The sequence below is a fragment of the Silene latifolia genome, chromosome 2, assembly GCF_048544455.1.
Source record: "Silene latifolia isolate original U9 population chromosome 2, ASM4854445v1, whole genome shotgun sequence".
NCBI lineage: Eukaryota > Viridiplantae > Streptophyta > Magnoliopsida > Caryophyllales > Caryophyllaceae > Silene > Silene latifolia.
Window position 1 is genome coordinate 1,632,653 of NC_133527.1, and position 20,864 is coordinate 1,653,516.

Consider the following 20,864-nt stretch of genomic DNA (forward strand, 5'->3'; position numbering starts at 1 on the left):
GTCATGAGTATCACCCTTTATGACTTTATCAGCTAAACTAGCTCATATCTGATAACAATATAGTGTGAAAAAGTGATAAGACTGAGAATTCACCTAATATTTATGTTTATCGGATAAACTAGATCTACAAAATTCAGTTAATTACTTATACTTTTCTCATTCCAATTCATCAGATTTTTAACTAAGTAATGAACCTAAAATATGAGATGAAATAGTTATGAAAACGTAATAAAAAGAAGAAGATAGATAGGAGATTTGTAGGACAAATAAGGATGACTACCGTGAGGATGTCTCGTCAAATCAAGAAAGCTCGTATAGACCCACCCTTCCTTCACTTTCCCAAGAATTCCTCATTCTGTCTCTCTAATTATTTTTTTCATTTTGGAATTTAGAGTATGGACAATTCCAAATGCCATTTTCTACTATCAAGTTCTTCCTATTCAGTTATTTATTTGCTTTTTAATTTGATTTGAATCAATTGTATTTGTTGATCATCTTAGGTTGTTGATCAAATCATATTTCAAGAAGTTGGGACAATGACTATTATCGATAAAGGAATTTTCTTGCACTAATTTTCATGTGAGGCAGACTCTTAATAATGATTATATAAGAGGTATCATATTATAGGTAACTATTATCTTGTTTTACCTTAAATTAGTTAGATTTTACCATATGAGTAGATATGTTTCACACTAACAAAAGACGAATTTTCCGAAGCCTTGCTCTTACTCTAGTGACAAGTAGAGTTGGACTTCGGGCCGGTTCAACACGGGCCGGGCTAAACCTGGTCTAGGTTGGTGGATGTGGAGCCCAAGCCCACACTGCGGGCTATGGGCGTGCGGGCCAGGGGCGGGGCGAGCTGGGGAGTGATGGCCCTGAACCGGCCCGGTTGGGTAAAATGGGTGAAAATTTGGGCGGGCTGAGTGGGTTGGGGTAGTGTGGGCTGGGGTAAAGAGAACCCGGAATCGGCCCGGATTGCTGAGCGGGCCATGACTGTGGGCTGGGGAATATGGGGCCCGATAGGGCGGGCTGGGCCAACTCGCACTGTTGTCCAACTCTAGTGACAAGTAAAGAAGGTTGATCATTGAGACATTGATTAAAATTCACAAATCAATAAATCACTCTTTTCTTTCAAGTAATCTCATTGTAGACGGGTATATCCGTCTAAAGATAAAAACGGCTCAAATAATCTCATTTTATTTTTGCATGAATAGTAACCCACTATCCCACTTGTTGTTTGTCTTATTATGTAAATTGTCACATATTTTGACCCGTTTAAAACTTTAGACGGATAATATCCGTCTAAAGTGAGATTTTGTGCTTTTCTTTATACAATTGCTTTCGCCCTATAGGAATATGAATTCAATATTTACATGCTATATTGAGCACAGAGCTGGCAAATTTGACCCGAACCCGAACCCAAGCAAACCTGTCCCGATAGAATTCGAGAATTTTGCGCCCCGAAACCAACCTGATCCGATGTGATGATGACCTGCAACCCGTCACGACCTGATAATCGCTGACCCAAACCCGAACCGACTCGACCCGAAAGGGTAGGCTGATCGATCGATCAGACCTAACTTGATATGGCCAACCTAACTTGACTCAACCCGACTGAACCAATTGCCACTTTTGAGCATGGATGTATGTATTTATAGTGTTAACTGAATTTCGCACGGCCCAAATGTTGACGTGTGAATTTGATTATACTGGGCCAAGCGGCCCACTAGAATGCTGCAGAACTTACAAACCTTTCGGGCCGTTGGAAAATTGATCGTATCATATTAGCAATTTGTTTACTAACAGTAACGGCATTGCTCGTTCTGGTCCCCGTTCTATAATCCAAACCTAAGACCATTCCCAAGCAAGGTCAATTGCTTGGTCATGACCTTGTTTGGTCATGGTTAGTAACTTAATTAAACTACTTAATTGGTGACCAAAATTGCTAATTTGTGACCAAAGGTCAATTTGTGACCTTTGCAGGTCAATTTGTGACCTCTGCTTCATTCTTGTGACCTCTTCCATGACCCAGTAGGTGTCAATTTCTGATTTGTTGGATACAAAAAAGGACAACTCTAATGATTGAGTTGATGACCTAAGTCGCGACCTTCTGCTTGGGAGGGTGAAAATGGGTCAAGGTTAATAAGGTGGGATTAAGAGTAAAATCGGATCGTGACCTAGTTAGTGTGACCTTTGCTTGGGGATGGTCTAAGGAACATTATAAGATGAGAAAATATTCAGGGTTAAGCCCACGTAATTTCGTCAAACCCTCCAAGACAAGAGAAAAGCATTAGTCATAGACTCCTACCACTAGAATCCTATCAGCAGAAGGAGTCAAGATCCTCTCGTTTCCTAAAAAAAAATGGGACGTGCTAAATCCCGCACATCATTTTACTCAATTCCGCACTTAATTCTGCCTTATTCCAAGACTACCCCTCTCATTCCCCCCCCCCCCCCTCATCAAAGGAGAAACAAGAGAGAGAAACAACAGAAATTAAAAAACCCCAAATCATATTCACCGATCACCGACACCCTCCTCCCTCACCGGCCGTCCCTGCGCCGCCGACCACCTCTTGTTTCCATGTTTCAATCCATGTGTGCCACCAAATATCATTCAACCCCACATTCCAAAGTCCGACCAATCCCTTATGCAATTTGTAGATTGATGAAGAATTAGTTCATGAAATTAATTGGAAAGAACTAGTTAATCAAGAATTAAAAAAGAAATTAGAGAGATCGCATCATGAATTAATGAGATACCTTATGCAATTTGTAGATTGATGAAGATTAATTGACGACGGTGATGATCGAAGAAACTAGGGTTACAAGAAGTGGACGATTTGGGGATGAACGTGATTGTGATTCTCATTTGCGTTATTTAATTTTCACTTCCAACAGGCAATAATGATCACGGTTTTTCAAACTTAAATTTACTTACAACTCGTTAAACACGTAGTAGTGGCTAAACATTATCTTTTCATAAATTTTTGTCACTATTTTCACTTCCAGCGTGCAAATATTAATCATATTCACCAATTTGCAAATATTATTCACCGGCAATTACATTTCAAAGTCTGACCAATCCCTTCACACCCCTGTCGTCGTGCCGACATCACTCTCCCCGCAGCCGACCAACCCGATTCGACAGCGCAGTCGACGATCCCGGAGTTGACCATCCACGCAACGATGATCCCGGAGTCGAACGATGAAGGGATTGATTAGGTTAAGAGAGAGAAGTTCTTTGTATTCTATAATAGTCTTTGTTATTCAGTTTTTTTTCAAAGGGCAAATATGGAAAACTAGGGTAAAATGTGTAGGATTTAGCAAACAAGTGTGCGGGATTTAGCATATACGTCGGATCACATCTTGTTAATAAAAATGGATCGGATTAGCAACGGCCATTTTCTATCAATGGATCGGATCACATCTTGTTAATATCGAACGGTTCAAGATTTACGCAAGAAAATAAAGGTTTAATAGGATGCAGAGTGGAAAATATTATTAAATGGGATTGTGAGAGAAAATGGAGAGAAAGAAATGGAAAAGGATCTTAATTACACTAGAAGCCTCTATAAAAATAGTGCAACTATAGAAATAGTGTTAGTATAATAACATAACCGAACCAAATTACATATCCAAATTACATAACCAATTACACACTCCTAAACCTTATGGTTGAAAAATGTCACCAATAGTACCCATGGATTATGGCGGTTATCGCCGCTGATGGGGCATATTCTGCACCCGCTGACCGAGTCAACATATTGAGCAAGGTCAAAGATATCCACAGCAAGTCAACGACTTAGACAGCCTAACCGACGCAGCCTATCGGCCTGTCTCTTGTGCCTCGGCTGGGACAACTAGCCAGCCGGGGCACATATCCGCGTACTCATATCCAAGACCCCTCGGCATGGAGTCAACAGGGCCCGCCGGCCTGCCATGGGTCCCTCGGCCGAGGGTACATCAGTCTTTCCACCTGCTAGCCACTTGGCCACTTGGCCACTACGTGACAAAAGGTGAAAGTCTATAAATACTCCTCAACTCTCATTGAGGAAAGGATCCACAATCTAACCTAGACACCTCATAATCTGGTAATATCTTCCTTACCTCTCTACAATATATACTTCGCCAAGTAACACACAACTTATCTCTTTAAGTTCACTGACTTGAGCGTCGGAGTGAGTACGCTCGGCCAAAGCCGAGCCCTCAGTTCGTTCATTGTTTCAGGAGAGGCCGAAAGAAGGATTCAACCAAAGACGTCATTCTACAAGCCACGAGTGGTAACAAATAACTGCTTCGGAATTACACCCGGAACAATTGGCGCCGTCTGTGGGGAAAAAGATACTAGAAGCTAGTCAAATCCCTTACAAAAAAAAAAAAAAACAAAACCCACCCAACGAGCTAAGAAGATGTCGAAACAACCAGAAACGGTGCTTGTGGAAACTGAATTCTACCAAGATGACACATTCCACAACTCTGAAATCGGGCAGTACCCCACCGGCCCGTATCACTGATACGACGAACGGGATGCCGAAGGAACAAGATACACCGCTGCCCGCCGACCAAGTCACTGTCATGGGACATGTGGTTGATGCAGCTAAACTGAAGCTACTCCTGGAACTAATGGGTAGCACGCCGACTCACACTGTCACAACGACAAGAGCGGCGGCACCCCCACAGAAGATCAGGGTCCTAAAAGTGACTCCAAGAAACTTAAACGAAGCATTGGAGGAAGCTGACCATGTCAAGACGCCGGGGGAGCCCAGAGTGCAAGTGGTAGACCTGAGTCCTTCCCGCACTCGCGGGAGGACAGTGTCGCCGCAAAGACCGACGAGGCCTGCCCCGAGGAGTGAAAGAAGTCCGACTCACCGAGTCGGAGAAGAAGCCCGACTCACCAGAGTCGGAGAAGAAGCCCTTCCCGCCACGGGGAGAGGAGCCGGACTAAGGATGCGAGGAGCCGATCGCCGCGTGTCATTCGACACGTGGTCAGACAGCCCCTCGATGCCTATGTCCTAGAGGTCCCGGTGACGACTAAGCTAAAGTTACCACCCATATCATAAAAAGGAGAAGGCGACCCAACCGACCATGTAACACCCCGTATTTTAATAAGTTGGATAAAATTCTTTTAATTGCTACTTTATATTTAATTTCGTTGGTTAACAATTTATATATTTATTTTCTCAGCTAGTTAATTAATTTCATTATAATTCGTTACGTTAAATTTAATAATCATTAATAAGTTTATTTAAAGTTAGTTCGAATTTATTGAAGTTAGTTCGGGTTTATTTATTTAATAATTTACGTTTCTTTACGAGTCCTTATGAAGGTTGTTTTAAGTAAACCCGAGATGGATTTTGGGAACAAAACCGTCCAATTAGCTATTTTGAGCTTATTTCACTAAAATAGCAATTTTTATTAATATCCGTTAGTTTCGTAAAAATCGCTAATAATTCCGGTTCAAGCTGATAGCGTATTATTTCCGTTAACTAGCTGAGTTTATTTTATTTTCACTCATTAAATTTATTTATTATTAATTCCGTTTTATTACTGAAACTTTTACTAAAAACCGATTTTTATTAACTCGAGACGGTGTTAAAAACGAACGAAATTACTTAACGATGAAGTAACGTACGTATAATATATAGCAGGCAAGCAAGCTCGTCATTTATTATTATTATTATTATTATTATTATTAGGCATTATTATTATTATTATTATTATTATCCCACGTCCCCACACCCCCTTCATTTCCTTCTTCCTTTCGCGGACAACAAACCAAAAACAAATCAACAGCAACAACATCAGTCCGTCATTTTCCGATCATTCAAACCCCAGATCCCGCCTCCATTCTCAACCAAATTCGGTAATTTTTGTACCATTCTCTTCCCCTTTCCTTCCTCCTCCTTTTAAGGTAAGAAAGTCTCCTTTTTGTAGTGGTTTCGTCTTTCGCCGTCTTATAAAAGTGTCGTCTTTTAGCTTCTTTATTCCGTTTTCTTGCCCTTTTATGAAGGATTCGAAGACCCGGGGTGAGGCTCGTGCCTTGTGGACATTTATTCGAAGAATAAGGAGCGTTTAAGGTAACTATTTTGAGGCCGTGTACTCGTGTAGTAGCAAATTGATATTTATAATGATGAGAGCAGCCATGAGGTTTGATTATTAGTACTTGAATTTGACATATTATATGGCTAATGGTGTCATAAGGTGGTTTTTAAGATGAAACTGAAATTTATGTTGGTACGGAATAGCTGCTATTGGTAATAGCGAGAAACTTGGTCATTAGGAATGGTGGATATGATTATAATGAGGTGATTCGTTTGTTGAATAATGGAGATGGAGATTAGTGGAATTGTATATTACGTAAGGCCTTAGCTAAGGAGTTATCATCATTAATAGTTGCTCTCGTGTAGCAGAGGTGCAATGGGATTTGAAATTGACTTTGGTTTGGTCATGTTATAAAGGATGCGACTATTTATTATGTATTGTATTTTAATTGTCATTCTCTTTGTCCATGACATGCGGGTGAGTAGCTTGGAGTTTATACTCGAAGTGTTGAACACGGTTCTTTGAACCTTTAACAATATCGATATTGAAATTGAGATGGAAATCTGGTTACTATGGAGTATTATATTATGAGACGGAGTAATGAGTAGGACGGAGTAATGAGAGAGATGGGGTAGAGAGTTGAGATTGAATTAATTTTTGGGACGAGAGTGACTTTTATAAGGTTGGCCTGTTGTAGCCTAGCAGCAGCTGGCAGTGGCCTAGCTGTGGCCTGGCCGTGGCCTAGGCTGTGGCCTTTGTGTGGCCTAGGCCGTGGCTTTGGCCGTGGCCTAGGCAATGGGCCTGGCTAAGACGCTAGTTTGGTTTATTCAAAATATAATTAAATTAATTTACGTCTCATATTTTATATAAAGATAATTCGTTAATATCGTCCTTTCACATAATTATTTTAGGTGGCTCATATGGGGTTGAAGATGAAGAGTGATTTTGGGGTTTTAGAAGCTTTCTCAAGTTTTTACTTGTCTCTTTGCTAGCGTAAGGTAACTATTCCGAGTTACTCGACGAATTAATGTCACATTAGTAGTTAATGTGTGCCTGTTGTTTGATAAGTGTTTAGGTGAATGAATAATGTTAGTAGTAAAGATAATAAGGATGGTAAAATTGTACTCATATTAATAGTTATCACATGTTAGGATAGTTTACAAAACGAAATTGTAATTAATAGGCTCAAATGAACTTTATAGCGATAATTGTAATGTTTTGTTGATTGTGCCGAAAACTGAGCCTTAGTCCCTTTGACTGATGCGATGTCAGTTAATTGAGTGATTGGTCAGCCGCAATTTGACCCGCACTGTCCGCAGGGTGGGGTTGCGGGTAAAAATTCGGTTGGATGAAATTTTGAATGAATTAGATAGTCGGCCTTTTTCTTGTTTTAGGCCATTCATTATATTTTTATCTCACATGTGTAATTAGTTGATTTAAGTAGCTTCTTATATTGTAAAAACGGCCCTAGATTCTCCGAAGCCTTTAATTTGGTTAATATTGTTAGAATTGGAAATTGGTATTGAGGATTCTGTTGGTTTATCTGCTGATTAGACATTTATATAACCTTTCACATGATAGAATATTAGATTTTATGTTGGTAAGTAGGACTTTTTGCCCTCTTAAGGTTAAGTGGGTGTCTTACTTGACTTGTGTGGTGAGTCTTGAGTGGTGTGGGCTAAAGTATTCAAGCTGGGACTAGCTGTGACTAGGTCCTAGGTGAGTATTTCGGCCTCCATCATAGATAGGTCTTTATAGTCTTTGACGAGTATATGTTCACTGCTTGATAGCCTTTGTGTTCCTGACTAGTGGATGTTTATCCAAGTTGGGGCATGACCTCGGTACTAATTTTGATAGTATGGGGTCGACTTAAGTACTAGCCGACCCTTCGGTGGTGTCCTTAGGGTACTCACTTCACTTTGTTTTAAAAAAAGTTGTGAGTCTTGGGTGCGGTGGTGTGTATCCGCATGTCTAGGTCTGCGCAGATTTTAGGCTAGGGTTGTGTTGTCTCTTGGCCATGTTTTCTTAATAGTAACCGCTGAGCCAAGATACCGGTTCGATTACCTTCCCTACCTCGTGGTATAGACTCGAGTTACAAAGTGACTATTGACCGTACTAAGAACTTATGCATGTCTTTGATATATTGCCCTTTCTTGTATGGTGATTCTATGAATCATAGAAGGTGAGATGCAAGCCGGCTATGGTTGATAGAGTTTGGATTCCTGAATGTTATGTGATTCACATGATAGTGTAGTATGAGTCGGTCTAGTATTCACATGCTAGGACTATGTGTTGTTATATTGTTGTTCACATGATAAGCACGATTGTCTAGCATCTATATGCTAAGGCTATGTGTTATTCATATTCATTTTCTTATGTTTACATATTACATTAATTATGACATTTCGTGGCTGGGAGAACTCGGAGTTACTCCCCACTGACTGTGGCTTTCGTATTTGTATAAAATGCGAATGACAGGTAGGTGATGCATATATGGGGTACATGGACGAGCTAGCGAGCAAAGTAACCTTGGGACCTAGACTGGTTTTATTTCATTGTGACCTTAAATTTTTTTTATGTCACATACATTTTAGGGACATATGCCTCCCTTTTCTATTTTGGGTTTGTATCATTACATTTTCCTATCGTTAGCTATGGCATGTAAAGTAGTTCGTTAGCATTGCAGGTTTTGGCACCCGCCTCTTGGGAATGTTGGAAATGTTGTGATTGGTTTAGAAAATTTTTGAAATTACAGGTTTTTGGCTAGTTGAACCAATTACAAACATATCCTACCAGTTTTTCAGTAGAATTACGTGTTTACTTTTCCGCTATAAATGGGGGTGTCACAGTTGGTATCAGAGCATATTTGCTCCCGACGCACGTTTGTGCACCCCAATATAAATAACTTGACCTTAAAATAATAAACTTGAGAGATGGGTAGGATGGGTAGATTTAGGATCTTATGTTGTAGTCTCTTTGTGTTTGCTCTTTGTTAGGTACTAACATGTTTGTTGATTGTTATTTAATAATTGTTGCGTTCTTAGATCAAGGACCGTGAGCTTGTCTATAGCTAATGAAGTTATTACCCTTATTATAAAAAAAAAAATTGAACTAAAGGTTTTGAAAATATTTTAATGTTTTTCACTGGTTTTAACGTCAATTAGTGTTAAAGCTTGTTATTGGAGACGTCTGATAATTAGTTTTATCATTTGTTGGTGTAAAAATATATTTTTATGTCTTTGAATTGGAATATTGATGTTCTTGAGTGATCGCCAAGAGTATCTCCGTTCCATTGAAAGGACACTTATATTTTACGAAGATCAAGATTTAGTGCCTTTTGATGAGGATTGAAGAATTGTTCAACCTTTGAAGAATGCTTCTACTTCCTTGAAGATGTTTCTCGTTCTTTTTGTATCTCGCCTTATTCTTAATCTCTTGGTGCCTATCCTTCTTCTAAACTCTCTATTCTTCTTCCTAGGAAGTTACATTTGTATCCTCCCAACTTGTCCTTTCACCCTTGCTAATCCTCCCTTAACGCCTTTTAGATAGTTCTTTTTCTTTTGTGGGGTGTTAACCTTGGTTGGATAATTTGGCTTGTGGAGTTGTTTCTGGTTGACCTATAACCCCGGTTTTGAGAAGTTGTGATATTGGAAGGACTTAGGTAGTGTGGTGAGACGTACTTGGGGATTCTTATACCTAACCCCTTGGTAATGTGAGTATAAGTGATAGGTGGTTAGTAGATGTTTGAGGATTTGAAGTGGTGAAATCACACTTATAGTGAAGTACCTTGTTTCATGGAATGGCTTAAGATGATGTAACATAAGTGTTTTGAGGAAACCCTTGGGAGTGATGTTATTTGGGATTCAAGTACTTGGCGTTCCCTTCTTGTCTAATTCCCTTCTTCTTCGACCATAAGTGTTATCGTTCATACCTCCTTTCCTCGCTTCATCTTGCTCCTCCTTTAAGTTTGACACTCGTATCTTGTGAAACTCTACCTTTGACATACTTGTAATTTTGACTTCAATTTTTACCCTATGAAAGTCATTATAGCTCTCTTGTTGGTTAAGTTTGAGCTCTCTTAACATACTTTGTTTTTATGCTATCTAAGTTACTTTCCTTTTTGTACAACTTCTAAACTTTCAAGCTACCAGTTTCGATTCATTCTTAAAAGTTTATGTCACTTCTGCAAACCTAACCTATTTTTGAAGACTTGAAAATGAAAATTTGATTTAGTTCCCTATTTCTTCCTTGAATATAAACTCATTTATCGTAATTTTAATTACTAGACCCAAAATTTCTTTAAATTTTATCCAATTTCTATTAACCTTGATCTATTTATGACTTCTTTGTCAAAGTTTAATATTATATTTCCGGAATTTAACTCCCCTTTTAGTTTAAAGGTGAAACCTTTATTTCTACTTTGGCTTTTTGCAAAAGAAAATTTGAGTAGATTACCTTTCTCTTATTTTGATTTTAACGTTGATCGGATGTTAGAACTAGTTATTGGAAACGTTTGATAACTTGTTCTACGATTGTCGGCGAATAGTTTTTGTTTTAAATTTGTCTCTGACTTGGAAAGTTAGCGTTCTTGTGTGCACGACAAGAGCAATTCCGTTCCATGAATGAGACTTATATTTTTGAAAACTCTTCATTAATGTTTTTGAAGGTATTTTGATTTTTGATTTATACAAAGGATTTGCCTTTTGACCTTATCTTTGATTTGGAATGTGATGTTCTTGAATACGTAACGAGAACACTTTCATTCCCTTGATGAGAATCTGGTTCTGTCGGAAAATTTTGAAAGAATTTTGATTCTTACGATAAGTGACCTTTTAAATGTTTTGGTTATCGATTCCAATTTCAGTTTTATTTTCATAACCTTCCATTTATACTTTCAAGTTTCGAGGACGAAACTTTTTAAAAGATGGGGTGATTGTAACACCCCGTATTTTAATAAGTTGGATAAAATTCTTTTAATTGCTACTTTATATTTAATTTCGTTGGTTAACAATTTATATATTTATTTTCTCAGCTAGTTAATTAATTTCATTATAATTCGTTACGTTAAATTTAATAATCATTAATAAGTTTATTTAAAGTTAGTTCGAATTTATTGAAGTTAGTTCGGGTTTATTTATTTAATAATTTACGTTTCTTTACGAGTCCTTATGAAGGTTGTTTTAAGTAAACCCGAGATGGATTTTGGGAACAAAACCGTCCAATTAGCTATTTTGAGCTTATTTCACTAAAATAGCAATTTTTATTAATATCCGTTAGTTTCGTAAAAATCGCTAATAATTCCGGTTCAAGCTGATAGCGTATTATTTCCGTTAACTAGCTGAGTTTATTTTATTTTCACTCATTAAATTTATTTATTATTAATTCCGTTTTATTACTGAAACTTTTACTAAAAACCGATTTTTATTAACTCGAGACAGTGTTAAAAACGAACGAAATTACTTAACGATGAAGTAACGTACGTATAATATATAGCAGGCAAGCAAGCTCGTCATTTATTATTATTATTATTATTATTATTAGGCATTATTATTATTATTATTATCCCACGTCCCCACACCCCCTTCATTTCCTTCTTCCTTTCGCGGACAACAAACCAAAAACAAATCAACAGCAACAACATCAGTCCGTCATTTTCCGATCATTCAAACCCCAGATCCCGCCTCCATTCTCAACCAAATTCGGTAATTTTTGTACCATTCTCTTCCCCTTTCCTTCCTCCTCCTTTTAAGGTAAGAAAGTCTCCTTTTTGTAGTGGTTTCGTCTTTCGCCGTCTTATAAAAGTGTCGTCTTTTAGCTTCTTTATTCCGTTTTCTTGCCCTTTTATGAAGGATTCGAAGACCCGGGGTGAGGCTCGTGCCTTGTGGACCATTTATTCGAAGAATAAGGAGCGTTTAAGGTAACTATTTTGAGGCCGTGTACTCGTGTAGTAGCAAATTGATATTTATAATGATGAGAGCAGCCATGAGGTTTGATTATTAGTACTTGAATTTGACATATTATATGGCTAATGGTGTCATAAGGTGGTTTTTAAGATGAAACTGAAATTTATGTTGGTACGGAATAGCTGCTATTGGTAATAGCGAGAAACTTGGTCATTAGGAATGGTGGATATGATTATAATGAGGTGATTCGTTTGTTGAATAATGGAGATGGAGATTAGTGGAATTGTATATTACGTAAGGCCTTAGCTAAGGAGTTATCATCATTAATAGTTGCTCTCGTGTAGCAGAGGTGCAATGGGATTTGAAATTGACTTTGGTTTGGTCATGTTATAAAGGATGCGACTATTTATTATGTATTGTATTTTAATTGTCATTCTCTTTGTCCATGACATGCGGGTGAGTAGCTTGGAGTTTATACTCGAAGTGTTGAACACGGTTCTTTGAACCTTTAACAATATCGATATTGAAATTGAGATGGAAATCTGGTTACTATGGAGTATTATATTATGAGACGGAGTAATGAGTAGGACGGAGTAATGAGAGAGATGGGGTAGAGAGTTGAGATTGAATTAATTTTTGGGACGAGAGTGACTTTTATAAGGTTGGCCTGTTGTAGCCTAGCAGCAGCTGGCAGTGGCCTAGCTGTGGCCTGGCTGTGGCCTGGCCGTGGCCTAGGCTGTGGCCTGGCCGTGGCCTAGGCAGTGGCCTGGCTAAGACGCTAGTTTGGTTTATTCAAAATATAATTAAATTAATTTACGTCTCATATTTTATATAAAGATAATTCGTTAATATCGTCCTTTCACATAATTATTTTAGGTGGCTCATATGGGGTTGAAGATGAAGAGTGATTTTGGGGTTTTAGAAGCTTTCTCAAGTTTTTACTTGTCTCTTTGCTAGCGTAAGGTAACTATTCCGAGTTACTCGACGAATTAATGTCACATTAGTAGTTAATGTGTGCCTGTTGTTTGATAAGTGTTTAGGTGAATGAATAATGTTAGTAGTAAAGATAATAAGGATGGTAAAATTGTACTCATATTAATAGTTATCACATGTTAGGATAGTTTACAAAACGAAATTGTAATTAATAGGCTCAAATGAACTTTATAGCGATAATTGTAATGTTTTGTTGATTGTGCCGAAAACTGAGCCTTAGTCCCTTTGACTGATGCGATGTCAGTTAATTGAGTGATTGGTCACCGCAATTTGACCCGCACTGTCCGCAGGGTCAGGGGTTGCGGGTAAAAATTCGGTTGGATGAAATTTTGAATGAATTAGATAGTCGGCCTTTTTCTTGTTTTAGGCCATTCATTATATTTTTATCTCACATGTGTAATTAGTTGATTTAAGTAGCTTCTTATATTGTAAAAACGGCCCTAGATTCTCCGAAGCCTTTAATTTGGTTAATATTGTTAGAATTGGAAATTGGTATTGAGGATTCTGTTGGTTTATCTGCTGATTAGACATTTATATAACCTTTCACATGATAGAATATTAGATTTTATGTTGGTAAGTAGGACTTTTTGCCCTCTTAAGGTTAAGTGGGTGTCTTACTTGACTTGTGTGGTGAGTCTTGAGTGGTGTGGGCTAAAGTATTCAAGCTGGGACTAGCTGTGACTAGGTCCTAGGTGAGTATTTCGGCCTCCATCATAGATAGGTCTTTATAGTCTTTGACGAGTATATGTTCACTGCTTGATAGCCTTTGTGTTCCTGACTAGTGGATGTTTATCCAAGTTGGGGCATGACCTCAGGTACTAATTTTGATAGTATGGGGTCAGCTTAAGTACTAGCCGACCCTTCGGTGGTGTCCTTAGGGTACTCACTTCACTTTGTTTTAAAAAAAGTTGTGAGTCTTGGGTGCGGTGGTGTGTATCCGCATGTCTAGGTCTGCGCAGATTTTAGGCTAGGGTTGTGTTGTCTCTTGGCCATGTTTTCTTAATAGTAACCGCTGAGCCAAGATACCGGTTCGATTACCTTCCCTACCTCGTGGTATAGACTCGAGTTACAAAGTGACTATTGACCGTACTAAGAACTTATGCATGTCTTTGATATATTGCCCTTTCTTGTATGGTGATTCTATGAATCATAGAAGGTGAGATGCAAGCCGGCTATGGTTGATAGAGTTTGGATTCCTGAATGTTATGTGATTCACATGATAGTGTAGTATGAGTCGGTCTAGTATTCACATGCTAGGACTATGTGTTGTTATATTGTTGTTCACATGATAAGCACGATTGTCTAGCATCTATATGCTAAGGCTATGTGTTATTCATATTCATTTTCTTATGTTTACATATTACATTAATTATGACATTTCGTGGCTGGGAGAACTCGGAGTTACTCCCCACTGACTGTGGCTTTCGTATTTGTATAAAATGCGAATGACAGGTAGGTGATGCATATATGGGGTACATGGACGAGCTAGCGAGCAAAGTAACCTTGGGACCTAGACTGGTTTTATTTCATTGTGACCTTAAATTTTTTTTATGTCACATACATTTTAGGGACATATGCCTCCCTTTTCTATTTTGGGTTTGTATCATTACATTTTCCTATCGTTAGCTATGGCATGTAAAGTAGTTCGTTAGCATTGCAGGTTTTGGCACCCGCCTCTTGGGAATGTTGGAAATGTTGTGATTGGTTTAGAAAATTTTTGAAATTACAGGTTTTTGGCTAGTTGAACCAATTACAAACATATCCTACCAGTTTTTCAGTAGAATTACGTGTTTACTTTTCCGCGATAAATGAGGGTGTCACAGTTGGTATCAGAGCATATTTGCTCCCGACGCACGTTTGTGCACCCCAATATAAATAACTTGACCTTAAAATAATAAACTTGAGAGATGGGTAGGATGGGTAGATTTAGGATCTTATGTTGTAGTCTCTTTGTGTTTGCTCTTTGTTAGGTACTAACATGTTTGTTGATTGTTATTTAATAATTGTTGCGTTCTTAGATCAAGGACCGTGAGCTTGTCTATAGCTAATGAAGTTATTACCCTTATTATAAAAAAAAAATTGAACTAAAGGTTTTGAAAATATTTTAATGTTTTTCACTGGTTTTAACGTCAATTAGTGTTAAAGCTTGTTATTGGAGACGTCTGATAATTAGTTTTATCATTTGTTGGTGTAAAAATATATTTTTATGTCTTTGAATTGGAATATTGATGTTCTTGAGTGATCGCCAAGAGTATCTCCGTTCCATTGAAAGGACACTTATATTTTACGAAGATCAAGATTTAGTGCCTTTTGATGAGGATTGAAGAATTGTTCAACCTTTGAAGAATGCTTCTACTTCCTTGAAGATGTTTCTCGTTCTTTTTGTATCTCGCCTTATTCTTAATCTCTTGGTGCCTATCCTTCTTCTAAACTCTCTATTCTTCTTCCTAGGAAGTTACATTTGTATCCTCCCAACTTGTCCTTTCACCCTTGCTAATCCTCCCTTAACGCCTTTTAGATAGTTCTTTTTCTTTTGTGGGGTGTTAACCTTGGTTGGATAATTTGGCTTGTGGAGTTGTTTCTGGTTGACCTATAACCCCGGTTTTGAGAAGTTGTGATATTGGAAGGACTTAGGTAGTGTGGTGAGACGTACTTGGGGATTCTTATACCTAACCCCTTGGTAATGTGAGTATAAGTGATAGGTGGTTAGTAGATGTTTGAGGATTTGAAGTGGAGAAATCACACTTATAGTGAAGTACCTTGTTTCATGGAATGGCTTAAGATGATGTAACATAAGTGTTTTGAGGAAACCCTTGGGAGTGATGTTATTTGGGATTCAAGTACTTGGCGTTCCCTTCTTGTCTAATTCCCTTCTTCTTCGACCATAAGTGTTATCGTTCATACCTCCTTTCCTCGCTTCATCTTGCTCCTCCTTTAAGTTTGACACTCGTATCTTGTGAAACTCTACCTTTGACATACTTGTAATTTTGACTTCAATTTTTACCCTATGAAAGTCATTATAGCTCTCTTGTTGGTTAAGTTTGAGCTCTCTTAACATACTTTGTTTTTATGCTATCTAAGTTACTTTCCTTTTTGTACAACTTCTAAACTTTCAAGCTACCAGTTTCGATTCATTCTTAAAAGTTTATGTCACTTCTGCAAACCTAACCTATTTTTGAAGACTTGAAAATGAAAATTTGATTTAGTTCCCTATTTCTTCCTTGAATATAAACTCATTTATCGTAATTTTAATTACTAGACCCAAAATTTCTTTAAATTTTATCCAATTTCTATTAACCTTGATCTATTTATGACTTCTTTGTCAAAGTTTAATATTATATTTCACGAATTTAACTCCCCTTTTAGTTTAAAGGTGAAACCTTTATTTCTACTTTGGCTTTTTGCAAAAGAAAATTTGAGTAGATTACCTTTCTCTTATTTTGATTTTAACGTTGATCGGATGTTAGAACTAGTTATTGGAAACGTTTGATAACTTGTTCTACGATTGTCGGCGAATAGTTTTTGTTTTAAATTTGTCTCTGACTTGGAAAGTTAGCGTTCTTGTGTGCACGACAAGAGCAATTCCGTTCCATGAATGAGACTTATATTTTTGAAAACTCTTCATTAATGTTTTTGAAGGTATTTTGATTTTTGATTTATACAAAGGATTTGCCTTTTGACCTTATCTTTGATTTGGAATGTGATGTTCTTGAATACGTAACGAGAACACTTTCATTCCCTTGATAATCGTCGGTTACTGTTTTAAAATTTTGAAAGAATTTTGATTCTTACGATAAGTGACCTTTTAAATGTTTTGGTTACCGATTCCAATTTCAGTTTATTTTCATAACCTTCCATTTATACTTTCAAGTTTCGAGGACGAAACTTTTTAAAAGATGGGGTGATTGTAACACCCCGTATTTTAATAAGTTGGATAAAATTCTTTTAATTGCTACTTTATATTTAATTTCGTTGGTTAACAATTTATATATTTATTTTCTCAGCTAGTTAATTAATTTCATTATAATTCGTTACGTTAAATTTAATAATCATTAATAAGTTTATTTAAAGTTAGTTCGAATTTATTGAAGTTAGTTCGGGTTTATTTATTTAATAATTTACGTTTCTTTACGAGTCCTTATGAAGGTTGTTTTAAGTAAACCCGAGATGGATTTTGGGAACAAAACCGTCCAATTAGCTATTTTGAGCTTATTTCACTAAAATAGCAATTTTTATTAATATCCGTTAGTTTCGTAAAAATCGCTAATAATTCCGGTTCAAGCTGATAGCGTATTATTTCCGTTAACTAGCTGAGTTTATTTTATTTTCACTCATTAAATTTATTTATTATTAATTCCGTTTTATTACTGAAACTTTTACTAAAAACCGATTTTTATTAACTCGAGACAGTGTTAAAAATGAACGAAATTACTTAACGATGAAGTAACGTACGTATAATATATAGCAGGCAAGCAAGCTCGTCATTTATTATTATTATTATTATTATTATTAGGCATTATTATTATTATTATTATCCCACGTCCCCACACCCCCTTCATTTCCTTCTTCCTTTCGCGGACAACAAACCAAAAACAAATCAACAAAGAACAACATCAAATCCGTCATTTTCCGATCATTCAAACCCCAGATCCCGCCTCCATTCTCAACCAAATTCGGTAATTTTTGTACCATTCTCTTCCCCTTTCCTTCCTCCTCCTTTTAAGGTAAGAAAGTCTCCTTTTTGTAGTGGTTTCGTCTTTCGCCGTCTTATAAAAGTGTCGTCTTTTAGCTTCTTTATTCCGTTTTCTTGCCCTTTTATGAAGGATTCGAAGACCCGGGGTGAGGCTCGTGCCTTGTGGACCATTTATTCGAAGAATAAGGAGCGTTTAAGGTAACTATTTTGAGGCCGTGTACTCGTGTAGTAGCAAATTGATATTTATAATGATGAGAGCAGCCATGAGGTTTGATTATTAGTACTTGAATTTGACATATTATATGGCTAATGGTGTCATAAGGTGGTTTTTAAGATGAAACTGAAATTTATGTTGGTACGGAATAGCTGCTATTGGTAATAGCGAGAAACTTGGTCATTAGGAATGGTGGATATGATTATAATGAGGTGATTCGTTTGTTGAATAATGGAGATGGAGATTAGTGGAATTGTATATTACGTAAGGCCTTAGCTAAGGAGTTATCATCATTAATAGTTGCTCTCGTGTAGCAGAGGTGCAATGGGATTTGAAATTGACTTTGGTTTGGTCATGTTATAAAGGATGCGACTATTTATTATGTATTGTATTTTAATTGTCATTCTCTTTGTCCATGACATGCGGGTGAGTAGCTTGGAGTTTATACTCGAAGTGTTGAACACGGTTCTTTGAACCTTTAACAATATCGATATTGAAATTGAGATGGAAATCAAGGTTACTATGGAGTATTATATTATGAGACGGAGTAATGAGTAGGACGGAGTAATGAGAGAGATGGGGTAGAGAGTTGAGATTGAATTAATTTTTGGGACGAGAGTGACTTTTATAAGGTTGGCCTGTTGTAGCCTAGCAAAGAATGGGCAGGCCTAAAGGCCTAGCCGTGGCCTGGCCGTGGCCTGGCCGTGGCCTAGGTCCGTGGCCTTTGCCGTGGCCTAGGCAAAGCGATGCCTGGCTAAGACGCTAGTTTGGTTTATTCAAAATATAATTAAATTAATTTACGTCTCATATTTTATATAAAGATAATTCGTTAATATCGTCCTTTCACATAATTATTTTAGGTGGCTCATATGGGGTTGAAGATGAAGAGTGATTTTGGGGTTTTAGAAGCTTTCTCAAGTTTTTACTTGTCTCTTTGCTAGCGTAAGGTAACTATTCCGAGTTACTCGACGAATTAATGTCACATTAGTAGTTAATGTGTGCCTGTTGTTTGATAAGTGTTTAGGTGAATGAATAATGTTAGTAGTAAAGATAATAAGGATGGTAAAATTGTACTCATATTAATAGTTATCACATGTTAGGATAGTTTACAAAACGAAATTGTAATTAATAGGCTCAAATGAACTTTATAGCGATAATTGTAATGTTTTGTTGATTGTGCCGAAAACGAGCCTTAGTCCCTTTGACGATGCGATGTCGATTAATTGAGTGATTGGTCACCGCAATTTGACCCGTGCACTGTCGCAGGTCAGGGGTTGCGGGTAAAAATTCGGTTGGATGAAATTTTGAATGAATTAGATAGTCGGCCTTTTTCTTGTTTTAGGCCATTCATTATATTTTTATCTCACATGTGTAATTAGTTGATTTAAGTAGCTTCTTATATTGTAAAAACGGCCCTAGATTCTCCGAAGCCTTTAATTTGGTTAATATTGTTAGAATTGGAAATTGGTATTGAGGATTCTGTTGGTTTATCTCATTTGATTAGACATTTATATAACCTTTCACATGATAGAATATTAGATTTTATGTTGGTAAGTAGGACTTTTTGCCCTCTTAAGGTTAAGTGGGTGTCTTACTTGACTTGTGTGGTGAGTCTTGAGTGGTGTGGGCTAAAGTATTCAAGCCGGGACTAGTCCGTGACTAGGTCCTAGGTGAGTATTTCGGCCTTCATCATAGATAGGTCTTTATAGTCTTTGACGAGTATATGTTCACCGCTTGATAGCCTTTGTGTTCCTGACTAGTGGATGTTTATCCAAGTTGGGGCATGACCTCAGGTACTAATTTTGATAGTATGGGGTCAGCTTAAGTACTAGCCGACCCTTCGGTGGTGTCCTTAGGGTACTCACTTCACTTTGTTTTAAAAAAGTTGTGAGTCTTGGGTGCGGTGGTGTGTATCCGCATGTCTAGGTCTGAGCAGATTTTAGGCTAGGGTTGTGTTGTCTCTTGGCCATGTTTTCTTAATAGTAACCACGAGCCAAGATACCGGTTCGATTACCTTCCCTACCTCGTGGTATAGACTCGAGTTACAAAGTGACTATTGACCGTACTAAGAACTTATGCATGTCTTTGATATATTGCCCTTTCTTGTATGGTGATTCTATGAATCATAGAAGGTGAGATGCAAGCCGGCTATGGTTGATAGAGTTTGGATTCCTGAATGTTATGTGATTCACATGATAGTGTAGTATGAGTCGGTCTAGTATTCACATGCTAGGACTATGTGTTGTTATATTGTTGTTCACATGATAAGCACGATTGTCTAGCATCTATATGCTAAGGCTATGTGTTATTCATATTCATTTTCTTATGTTTACATATTACATTAATTATGACATTTCGTGGGTCGGGAGAACTCGAGTTACTCCCCACTGACTGTGGCTTTCGTATTTGTATAAAATGCGAATGACAGGTAGGTGATGCATATATGGGGTACATGGACGAGCTAGCGAGCAAAGTAACCTTGGGACCTAGACTGGTTTTATTTCATTGTGACCTTAAATTTTTTTTATGTCACATACATTTTAGGGACATATGCCTCCCTTTTCTATTTTGGGTTTGTATCATTACATTTTCCTATCGTTAGCTATGGCATGTAAAGTAGTTCGTTAGCATTGCAGGTTTTGGCACCCGCCTCTTGGGAATGTTGGAAATGTTGTGATTGGTTTAGAAAATTTTTGAAATTACAGGTTTTTGGCTAGTTGAACCAATTACAAACATATCCTACCAGTTTTTCAATAGAATTACGTGTTTACTTTTCCGCTATAAATGGGGTGTCACAGGTTGGTATCGAGCATATTTGCTCCCGACGCACGGTTGTGCACCCCAATATAAATAACTTGACCTTAAAATAATAAACTTGAGAGATGGGTAGGATGGGTAGATTTAGGATCTTATGTTGTAGTCTCTTTGTGTTTGCTCTTTGTTAGGTACTAACATGTTTGTTGATTGTTATTTAATAATTGTTGCGTTCTTAGATCAAGGACCGTGAGCTTGTCTATAG

The 20,864-nt window shown here is 37.4% G+C and overlaps 3 long non-coding RNA genes across 4 annotated transcripts; all 3 read left to right on the plus strand.

Moving 5' to 3' along the window:
- Positions 1-6,953: 6,953 nt before the first annotated feature.
- On the plus strand, positions 6,954-8,829 carry LOC141627830 (uncharacterized). Its single transcript, XR_012537067.1, has 2 exons — positions 6,954-7,040; positions 8,521-8,829. It is a non-coding gene; the product is annotated as an uncharacterized LOC141627830 (long non-coding RNA).
- A 2,783-nt stretch (positions 8,830-11,612) lies between these two features.
- LOC141627834 (uncharacterized) lies at positions 11,613-14,699 on the plus strand. Of its 2 annotated transcripts, XR_012537068.1 has the most exons (4): positions 11,613-11,792; positions 11,892-11,959; positions 12,822-12,908; positions 14,391-14,699. It is a non-coding gene; the product is annotated as an uncharacterized LOC141627834 (long non-coding RNA). The 2 variants fall into 2 exon arrangements; XR_012537069.1 differs by lacking the exon at positions 12,822-12,908.
- A 2,864-nt stretch (positions 14,700-17,563) lies between these two features.
- Positions 17,564-20,582, plus strand: LOC141627839 (uncharacterized). The gene is made up of 3 exons (XR_012537070.1): positions 17,564-17,662; positions 17,762-17,829; positions 20,274-20,582. It is a non-coding gene; the product is annotated as an uncharacterized LOC141627839 (long non-coding RNA).
- Positions 20,583-20,864: the final 282 nt, after the last annotated feature.